Source organism: Haemaphysalis longicornis, unplaced genomic scaffold (assembly GCF_048455015.1).
Source record: "Haemaphysalis longicornis isolate Haplotype H1 unplaced genomic scaffold, Haemaphysalis longicornis Haplotype H1 scaffold_4, whole genome shotgun sequence".
In the NCBI taxonomy this organism is placed as follows: domain Eukaryota; kingdom Metazoa; phylum Arthropoda; class Arachnida; order Ixodida; family Ixodidae; genus Haemaphysalis; species Haemaphysalis longicornis.
In genome coordinates this window covers 154,158,947-154,169,611 of record NW_027526361.1, presented here as the reverse complement: position 1 = coordinate 154,169,611, position 10,665 = coordinate 154,158,947, and the positions used below count along the sequence as shown (strand labels likewise).

The following is a 10,665-nucleotide window of genomic DNA, read 5'->3' as shown; positions in this document are numbered from 1 at the left end:
ACACGTGCCAACGAACAGGCTTAAGCAGAAGCTGGTATGCGTGAAGGACCCTTTAGGAAAATCAAGATTCCCCGGAGTTGCCTACAAAATTCCATGCAAGGATTGCAACGCATCCTACATAGGTGAAACTGGAAATTTTTAAAAGAAGAATTCAATAGCACCAGAACGATGTCAAAAAAGGCAATGCAAGCTGAAATGCCTTGGCGGATCATCACCTGGCTACTGACCATGTCATCGATTGGGATTCCGCATGCATAATCGCATCAGAGAAGCGCCTGTCGACACGACTACTTTTAGAATCAGTGCATATTCAACCAACTAAAAACCCGATTAACCGGTCGCGGGGTAATCTCCCCAAGATATACATGCGCACTCTGCGACACCGAACCTATAAATAATCGCTACCTTTCACCCCCCTTTCATTGTGATCAAGGGACCAGTAGGGGCCCCAAAACGTCTTTATTTGTTTATTTGTTTTTGACCAGGCGAGTGCCTGCTTGTATTTCATCAACACCGAACTAACCCGCCTGAATCACCACTTTATAGACATTGAGCAATTCTTTGAAGTGGTTTATTGTAGCAAGCTGTCTCGTTTATTTCCTTATTTTTTTGGCATTTCCTGTCTCATTTGAAATTGGGAGACCCGATAGCTTTTACTACGGGTCATGCACTAGTGAGAACAAATAATTGATTTCACTTTAAACAATTTTCAGTTCTGTTTTATTGCTCACCAGCCAATGACCTGAAATATCAGAGGCTCTTAAAACATATGCTGGCATTTCTTTCCTGCACTGTATTACAACTAATCATGACTTTTATTATATTTTGTTCACAAATTGTAATATTTAGAAAGTATTCAGCTGAATGAAAATGTTATTTCAGAAGCATGCGCAATCAACAAGGCCTCAATGACTCTCACCACATGGTTCACTTGTTTCTGTCACAAATAACCTGATTGCAGCCACATTCCACCCAAGACGAAGGTAACATACCCTCTGGGATGATGAATATTTAAAATGCCATACGAGTAAGTGCTCAGCACATGAAATTGTGGCATTAAAATTAAAACAGAAGATCCCTCTGCGGCATCCTTCACTTGGGGCAGCGCTTGATCACAAACTTCGAGAAGCTGAAAAATGCTCCATGCGCCGCTCCAGCCAGCAGAAACAATGCAGGACGCAAGTTGGTAGGTGGACCGTTGGCATCCTCCGATTGTGAAGATTTTTATTTAGTAGATGCTCTTCTTTTTGTACCACTGTTTATTTCTCCTTTAACAAGCAGCTGAACTCCTGCAGGTTCTACGAATCATACAAGCATAATAAAATGCAGCAATGCCGAACAATTGGCAGGGTTACCTCAATTTTTCTTTTCTAGGAATGAAAACAATGTAGGTAATCTATGCACAACTACAATCAAACCTTTCAATTTTTACCTACTTCACTCCTAACAAGCACACATACACGTTAGACATGTGAGCAAGCTGCTAAATTAATGCCCACAAACTTAATCAGGCATCACAAATCGGCAGAGAACGACGTGTCACCTTTAAATGGCACTTTTTTCGTTCAAAACACGTAAATGGGCGAGAAAGATACATAATTATGAGTTGGTACCCTCATCTGGTATGGTTTTCAGGCAATGCTTACATCTCACTTCAGTACCTTCAGGTGGTGGAGATCTTCGAAAACTCATTGCGGGCAAGTGGGTTGTGTTCAAGCTCTCGTATCTTGCCAGCATATGCTGGATTCCAGCATTCCCAAATCAACGTGACGACCCGAATGTGGTGGATGCAAGAAAGAATAAGCACACGCCAAGGGAGTAGCCGAAGGTAGGGTAAGGGGAGGGGGGGGGGGCGGTGCCCCTCCCATAATGTTTTATGCCAAGGCTGGGGTGCAGTTTAAGCAGCCTGAAAAACCGCCTAAAGTCACCTGCAGGCGCGGAACCTGCAGTTTTAAGGACATTCTTGCTCATATAAAGCTGACAAGGGCAATGTCAACGTCTGATCCATGCGCCCGCTCCAGATGCTGTACCTGTCAATATATACAGCCCGGCTGCATTTCGCGCCGGATACACCGACAAGCACCGGGAACCTGCCGCGAGCCGATCGAAACAGCCCCACTGTTTCACTGGCGGAACAGCATGGCCGGGGAATGGCAAAACAGCAGGAAAAGCCTCATATAGGCTTACATGTGGTCGGGAGCGTGTCATTCCTTGTCTTTACACTGATACAAAGTATAATCACATGACAGAGCATGTCGCTGTATTTTGTTCAGTCAACTATCAATCCTTGATATGTTTATTTTTCTACCGACATCGCATTTCATTGACTATTGCAGTTCCATAATTTCTGCTGCATAAAAAGCATTGCTCTGCCCATCTTGTATTTCCTCCACATCAAGAAAACTACACAATTCTCCTTATTGCGGAGCTTTGTTTTTTTGGCACTATTCCACTGTTTCCTTGACCTCCCTTTAGAATCAGCATTCTGTATTTGCTTACCGGAATTTTACTGAAGCCATGTCTGTTTCAATTTAACAGATAGAAATAACGAAATTTAATAAGAAACGTGCAACAAGCTCAACATTCAACAGCAGTGCAATAAGGTGTTCCGCTTAGCGCAAGTTCACTACTCACGTTACTAGCACAAAAAATAACAAAAGGCGATTACTTAAAGGAGCCATGAAGAGAAAACAAAAGTTTATTTTATTCGAAATATTAGGTGTTTCATAGTACCCCAAGCGCTTTTCCGGAAGCAAATGATGCTTTATTCACTGAGAAATAAGGCAATTTAAGCCAAAATTTTAAATCTCCCGCTAAAATTGCACATTTAGTCATGTGAACAATGGCGTCATACGAGCCGGTCCATGAAACATATACTTAGTATGCAGACTCCATATAGCACCCACACGCGGGAGTCGACCGAGAAGGCGACCATTTTAAAAATACTAGTAAAACCTAGTGCACCCGCAGCCCTAGTCATGGAATCGCCTGATCCGGAGAACAAAACTCTCGCCGAGGAGCTCGGGCTTGCATTTAACAACCTTACACCACTTGAACGCTCAATGCTTCTAAGTGGACGAGCGGCAAGAGTTGTGGGATACGCGGTGGACGGGAAAGCGACCATTCCGCGATAGCCACAACCGACGAACGCCCAGCCGTCGGCACCGCTGCCTCGTCAGCCCCGTCGCGACGGATGAATACAGACTGGTACGTATGTGCCGTATTTTCAATTTTAGTAGCAGTATCGCTTATGCCAGTTGGCCGGTGTCGTGTATGGAAAGCCGTTCGCTCGAGCTCTCTGCTCCGACCAGAAAGATTTGAGCGTCAACGCGCGGTGTGTACGGCAATTTTTTTCCCCAAGGTCAGAGCGCTTTGGCGGCGATTTGACGAAGTCGGCGACGAGCGCCAGCATGTCCGGGTCCCTGCCGTAATCACTTCCTCGGAAATGAAGCGAGCACACTCGTACTTCCTTTAGCTCTCTTTCTCATCCGTTTGCAAAGTTCACAAAACATAGCCACTTGCTTCTCCAAGATTCGTCGTTGGGCAGCACATGAAAGGAGATCTCACCGGCGGGGATGTCGCACTCCCTCGACGATTTGCCCGTACTACATGGGCATTTCAAAACAGAGCAATGAAATTTCATTGTAAAGTGCTCGAACAAACTGAAGTTTTCAGTGGTTGTAAACTGTAAACGAGCTCGTAACGACAGCAGCAAGCCAACACGACCTCCATACCGAAACCTGTGCGACGAGTGGCACTATCTCGTTGCTGCTCTGTGTTCCTTACTCCCCTTGTTTTTATTTTTACCTTTCCTGGTTGGCGATATGACGGCCAACCTCCTGTGAAGGGATTACGATACCAAGCAAGGTCACGGCTGTGCGTGCTGGGACGGTTCGTTGGCCCCGAAGAGCCTTGAACCCGAAAATTCGTCTGCGCGATGGTGGCGACGGCGAGATGTCGAGTTCGGCTGGCGGTAGTTTCGTACGCATTGGCATACACGCTTGCGTGTTCGTTCGGAACTTCAACCATTTACTCCACCGTTCTTTGTCATAAAAAGAATGTGCAGTATGTTTCACGGGCATTTAGCTCGCTATGCAAACTGTAAGCCCTGCCTAACATGCGTTTGCTTATGCCGGCCTCCGCAAATCGCAGAGCATTCTCGAGTGACATCATAGGTTTGTTGCGGAAAATAAGCTGGTGGGTCGCGTGATGATTTCCTTTTTTTCCTAATTATGTAGCTTATTTGAGCGAAGTTTGCGTTATAAGTGGTGTCGTTATGGTTCTAACGAGGCAATCTTTCGAATGAACCAAACTTGTGTTTTCTCTTCATGGCTCCTTTAAAGGAGCCATGAAGAGAAAACAAAAGTTTGTTTTATTCGAAAGATTAGCTGTTTCATAGTACCCCAAGCGCTTTCCCGGAAGCAAATAATGCTTTATTCACTGAGAAATAAGGCAATTTAAGCCAAAATTTTAAATCTCCCGCTAAAATTGCACATTTGGTGACGTGAGCAATGGTGTCACACGGGCCGGTCCATGAAACAGATACTTAGTATGTCGACTCCATATAGCACCCACACGCGGGAGTCGACCGAGACGGCGGCTATTTTAAAAATGCTAGTAAAACCTAGTGCACCCGCAGCCCTAGTCATGGAATCGCCTGATCCGGAGAACAAAACTCTCGCCGAGGAGCTCGGGCTTGCATTTAACAACCTCACACCACTTGAACGCTCAACGCTTCTAAGTGCACGAGCGGCAAGAGTTGTGGGATACGCGGTGGACGGAAAAGCGACCATTCCGCGATAGCCACAACAGACGAACGCCCTGCCGTCGGCGCAGCTGCCTCGTCAGCGCCGTCGCCACGGACGAATACAGACTGGTACGTATGCGCCGTATTTTTATTACGGTTAATAATAGTTCAACTTCAGTAGCAGTATCGCTTATGCCAGTTGGCCGGTGTCGTGTATGGAAAGCCGTTCGCGCGAGCTCTCTGCTTCGACCAGAAAGATACGAGCGTCAATGCGCGGTGTTTACGGCATTTTTCCTCCATGGTCAGAGCGCCTCGAACCCGAAAATTCGTCTGCGCGACGGCGAGATGTCGAGCTCGGCCAGGCGGTTGTTTCGTACGCATTGGCGCACACGCTTGCGTGTTCGTTCGGAACTTCAACCGTTTACTCCACCGTTCTTTGTCATAAAAAGAATGTGCAGTATGTTTCACGGGCATTTAGCTCGCTATGCAAACTGTAAGCCCTGCCTAACATGCGTTTGCTTTTGCCGGCCTCCGCCAATCGCAGAGCTTAGCCCATGTGACGGCATAGGTTCTGTTGCGGGAAATGAGCTGGTGGGTCGCATGACCATTCCCGTTTTTCCTAATTATGTAGCTTATTTGAGCGAAGTTTGCGTTATAAGTGGTGTCGTTATGGTTCTAACGAGGCAATCTTTCGAATGAACCAAACTTGTGTTTTCTCTTCATGGCTCCTTTAAGGACGAAGACGCACGTTTGCTAGCTTCACCGCCATAATATACGAATGCGCCGCATGTACAGTCCACTGCGATTCGAAGGTTGTCGCGGGAAAGCTACTCTTTCAAACGAAGCAGAAAGAACACCAGCTTTACCAAATATTCCATGCAAGTTTCGTTATCGTCGGCGTACATAAAGGGCAACCAAGTCCAAGTCTGTGCTTGATAACAACGAATGTACAGCTTGAAACCCAAAGGGTGGCAAGTCAGTCGTGCGGGCCATTGTTGTATCATGGAACAGCCAACAAGGGAGCAAAGAGTGCGAAATCTCGATTTTCATGGTTCCGAAACGAAACCATGGGCTGGTGGCCCGCTTGGCCGCTCGATGCTGGCGCGATAACCTTCAAATCGTGCTCGACTGTACTTCATAGCTGACAAGAAAACTTAATAGTCCCTTTTCTAAAAGAAAATCTAAAACACGAGAATCTTGATAGTAAACACCCAGTGTTGGCCTGCACTTCCGCCCGACGAACTTCAGGGACCGCGCGTCACTCACGAGCGCACTCATGATCACGCTCACGAGCGTGGGTCCGCCTAACCACCTGCTCTGCGGACGAATGAATCGCCCGTGGTGTGCCCACAGACCAGCGAACGGCAATTTCGGTGATCATCATGATCATCACCATCTAAGCTCCTTAAGGTGGGCTTTACAGTTAGCATTGAGCATACACAAATCGCATGTTAAAGTCAGTTATTTCAAGCTTCGTTTCCAAAACAACGCGCAAGATGCCTTGCCTACATATTTCCCCGTCCCATCTTTTGGTCGACCTCGGCCCCCCTCCACCCACTCCCCCCCGAAAAAAATTCCTGGCTACGCGCCTGGCACATGCCCAATCAGGAGTACGTTCAGCATGCACGTCGGTTGTTTAAAAAAAAGGGTGTAATGTATTGCTCAGAAGACTCAATGCTTGCACGCATCTTGGAGCAGCAACGGCCTTGGCAGATGTGTTTGAGTGGTTTTCCTCTCTCATAACATCCACAGTGCTTTCAGGAAAAGCCCCAGGCCTAACAATTAGCATGTTCCAGTTAAGAATAATGCTGCGGATACTTTACATTTTTCAAATCTTTTTCTTTGTGGAAGGATGTTTGTTTATTGGCGGTACAGCACTAGCGTGCGTAAATCGCAGCCTTCAGAACTCCAATCAGGCGTGTTTAAATGGTACAGGCAGTTACATAACTATTTGAAAAAGTGGACTGCAAGGACTGTCAATTCACATGATAAACACCCAAAAAATAGCTGAAAACAGAACTGGTAAGGCTTTATCGAAGACTAAACTACAAAGGTAATAACATTTTTGTGTCACCACCTAAGAAATATGGCTTCACCGTAAACATGACTAACACCAGGAAGTTCGTATACATGGTGATTAACTGCTACGCCCACATTATGATTTTGGGTGAAACTTTGAGTTTTCCGAAATTAACAATAAAGGTTGCCATTGAGCGCCTACATGTTAGGTTATGCATGAAACACCAATAATTGTTACGGGGGAGAGAACTTGTACATACAAGTGATCGAACAATATTCAAGTATGATAGCCCACTGTGCTACCAAAACTGTGTTTGAAAACTTACGTTCTGGCGGCCAAACACTGTTGACAATGCTTGTGGCTCTTGTCCGGTTGAATGGAGGGACGTGATGCGCTCAGACCGTCCAGAGGTCTAAAACGGGATGACACATGATTACCACACATGCAAGAATGGAAATGATTAGGTGCACGAATGTTACGTCTCGGGCAACACAACATTCAGCCAAAATCACTGCCCGCGTACCGCGGCACCGTACACATGGGGAGGTGGCTCGCCGCAAACGCAACGAAGCTTGCGAGGCGCGCACATTCGCTCGCAAACGATTCTCCCTCGCAATTCCCAACACGGCACAAACGACTGCGGTGATCAACGAAGCCGAAAACGCTGCGCAGCACAGTTTAGAGGAGTAGCCGCCCGTGTTCTGATAAACTACGCGTAAGACGTGGTTCGCAGTGGTGAACTCTGAAGCTGTTCAATATAGTGCTGCGGAATGGGAAACGTTACTGAGTTACTGAGCGCCACGGCGTTACTGAGCGCCAGTGCGTTTAGCGCTCAATGCAAGCACCACAATCTTTCGCACATCGCCTTTCTAGAGACGAGCCCTCTAGGTTCAACCTCGCCAGTTCAGTTAAACAATTCACACACGCGTGCTCCTGTTAACGAATCCTGAAAGCGGCGATGACAGCTACAAACGACATCCAGTGACAAGAAAGGCGGCAAATGTGACGAGACAGCTTACCGAGAGGAGCCGACGCAGAAGAGCGAGCGACGTTCAGAGGCAAGCGCCAACGAAATTAGCCGTCTTCAGGTGGCAAAGTTGTTCTCAAATACTCCATCGCGAAGTCGAACACGACAGACACAACCGAAGACGACGAGGTGCCCAATTAATCATAATAACTGCGCTTGTTTAACCGCACAGCACTGTAAACACATCAGACGGGTCACGGGGTATCTGTTCCGGAATCCGGCCACGCCGCCGCGCGCCGTACTCAGGGAATCGGCCGTTGGCAGGGAGTTGCGTAAACAAATTAAAACGACAACAATAAATAATTGCCTCTTTTACTGAATATAACATAATCTTTAGGTTTATTATTTATTGTGTGTATTATAATAAAGAAGCTTAGATATTTAAAGTTTACAAACACAAAACGCGAACTGAAGCTTTTGGCGCTCGATTTGAACGTTAAAAAAAGCAGCAGATAGTAAGATAACACTGCGCAATGAAATTTGGCAGTGTTCTAGTGTAAGTAATCGTATTATTATTTGGCGTCTGTTTATTTAGCGCCCGATTTCATGCCCCTACCTCCCCAACTTTTGTTTTCTTTTGATATCTGCCTTGTTCTCCAACGTTGTTTCTGCAGGAGAAACTATGTGGTCTGTTTATTGCATTTTTACACAATATTTACGGTCGCTAACAATAAGAATGGAATAAAATCGTGATTGCTAGTACGTTATAACTCCACTGAGTGACGAGAATGACTGTTGTCAGAGAGGGCTATGATTGTGCTGGTGGGGCAGGAGAAGAACAGGGAACGACGGAATGATGATACAGATGTCACAGTTCAAGGCTGTGCTGTGCTCCGTGCAAGGCTGTAGAAAACAAAAAGTGGGAGGGGGAGTGTTATTCTGTCGAAGTCGTAACAAGCAAGGGCTGATATTTTTTCCTGTTTCAACGTCGGTGCTGCCGATGCTTTTTATTGAATTTGGCAGCTTTTTTTTTTCTTTTGAACATTTCTGACGAGGTTGGGAGGATGGTGCAATGGGATGTCTTTTTGAAATTATATTGCATGCATGGCCTCAATCAATGAAGAGCTGAACACCTTTCCCACACCCTTTCAACACCCTTCCTAAAAACAGGGTGTTGAGGTTGGTCAACACCCTTTTTTTCACGCAAAAAGGGTGGAGAGCTACGAAAAAGGGTGTGGAGATTCAAGAAAAAGGGTGTGAGGGCCTCCCAACACCCTTTTTTCAATTATTTTACACCTTTTTTGGCCAAAAGGGCGTAAAAAAGTTTAGTGTGTGTGTGTTGTGTGCGTATGCGTGTGCACGTGTGTGTTGTGTGTGTGTGGGTGTGCGTTCGCGCATGTGTGTGTGTGCGTAAGTTTGTGTGTGTGCGCGCGTGTGTGTGTGTGCGTGCATGTTTGCGTGTGTGTGTTTGCGCGCGTGTGTGTGTGTGTGTGTGTGTGTGTATGCGTGCGCTCATGCGGGCGCGCACGAGAGAGTGGATGTTTGGGATAAAACACGAAAGGTATTTTCAGCGTTTGTATTCCTGCTACTTATTTGACTAGCCCGCTATGTGATCCGCTTATGTTGTCTGGTCATAGTGCCATGTCTAATCGTAATCAAGTGTTTTGTGCACCCTAAGCGAAATTACATAAAAGACGGGAATAATATTGCAAAATATTGATCGTCCTGTACTGTCACCATACTTTCCAAGCCGCTACTTTTGATGAAATCAAATATATAAGAACCCTTCCTAAAATGATTTATGTTTAAGATAATGTCTTAGTTACGTGCTTCACTGTGCTTATTTTGGACAGTGTGGCAACGTCAAGGAAAAAGGAGCCATAGCTTCGCCACACGTACCCGGATCGACACCACGGTAACATACAAATAAAAAATAGGGGCGCCTATTCTTTCAGAAACGTTTCAATCGACGTGAAGTAGCCTGGGACCATAACTTCTGCCGCTGGCTTGTGGTGGGGACAGGCTTCCAGAATCATGCACCCCTCCTTCGAACGACGAAGGGGGTGGAACTCGAAACTTACTTGCAGTTCCCTGGGCTAACACACCACCCGCACAACACCAGGCTCAAAATAAAATTTGCCCTGCTCTTCCTTATCGTCATGGATTCTTTGCTGGCCAATCCCACACTGCAAGTATGTGCTACTCTCGAGGTACGCACCACTTTTCGCGAATACCCACCACAAATCCAGGGTGTGCCCGCCGTAGGCCTAACGTTTGGGTTTGGGGTGAACGGCGCGAATCAGTACTTGGTGCTCGACGTTCGCTTTGACCATGTGGAAATGGAGCAATCGGTTTGGAGAAGGATTCTTAACGCGAACGACTTCCATTCGATTCAGGCCAGGGGAACCATTTTTTTTCTTTCACTTAACCTAAGATCATTCATCGTCACCATAAGGGAACGTTTGCGCTCCTGCAGTGCGTATTGGCGTAAAACGGCATAGCTTCACTTTATCAAAAAATATCGTTCAATAGTTGTTGCATAAAATAGTAGTGTTTCACAGGGGCCCACCGTTCCCTATTTTGTTCTGTTAGGGATCCTAGAAAGGTCGGTTTGAAGTCAGCTCAGAATGTATAAGAAATACAACGGGATTGAAACACTTCACATAAGCCGCATCTCTTACTGCACCTAAAATTCAGATGTCTCTGATTCTACTGTCGGCCTCTTGCACACTGTACGAACGATTACTGTCTGGTGTGTTCGGAGGTATAAAAAAGTGTTGGAACAGGCCCAATAGAGATGTTTATCGTTGGGCGAGATAAAAGTTAGCGGACAGAGTAAATGCAAAATCGCGTAGCTTTACTCTTCTAGTCCTTTAAAATCAGTTTAATGGTTTTTTATACGAAGGGTATGCATTTTTTCACTGCAGCGGT

At 46.1% G+C, this 10,665-nt stretch overlaps 1 long non-coding RNA gene across 1 annotated transcript; it reads right to left on the bottom strand.

Annotated features, from left to right (window-relative positions):
• Positions 1 to 679: 679 nt before the first annotated feature.
• LOC144180626 (uncharacterized) lies at positions 680 to 7,987 on the bottom strand. Its single transcript, XR_013324480.1, has 3 exons — positions 7,787 to 7,987; positions 7,093 to 7,179; positions 680 to 1,206 (listed from the first exon to the last, which is right to left on the bottom strand). It is a non-coding gene; the product is annotated as an uncharacterized LOC144180626 (long non-coding RNA).
• Positions 7,988 to 10,665: the final 2,678 nt, after the last annotated feature.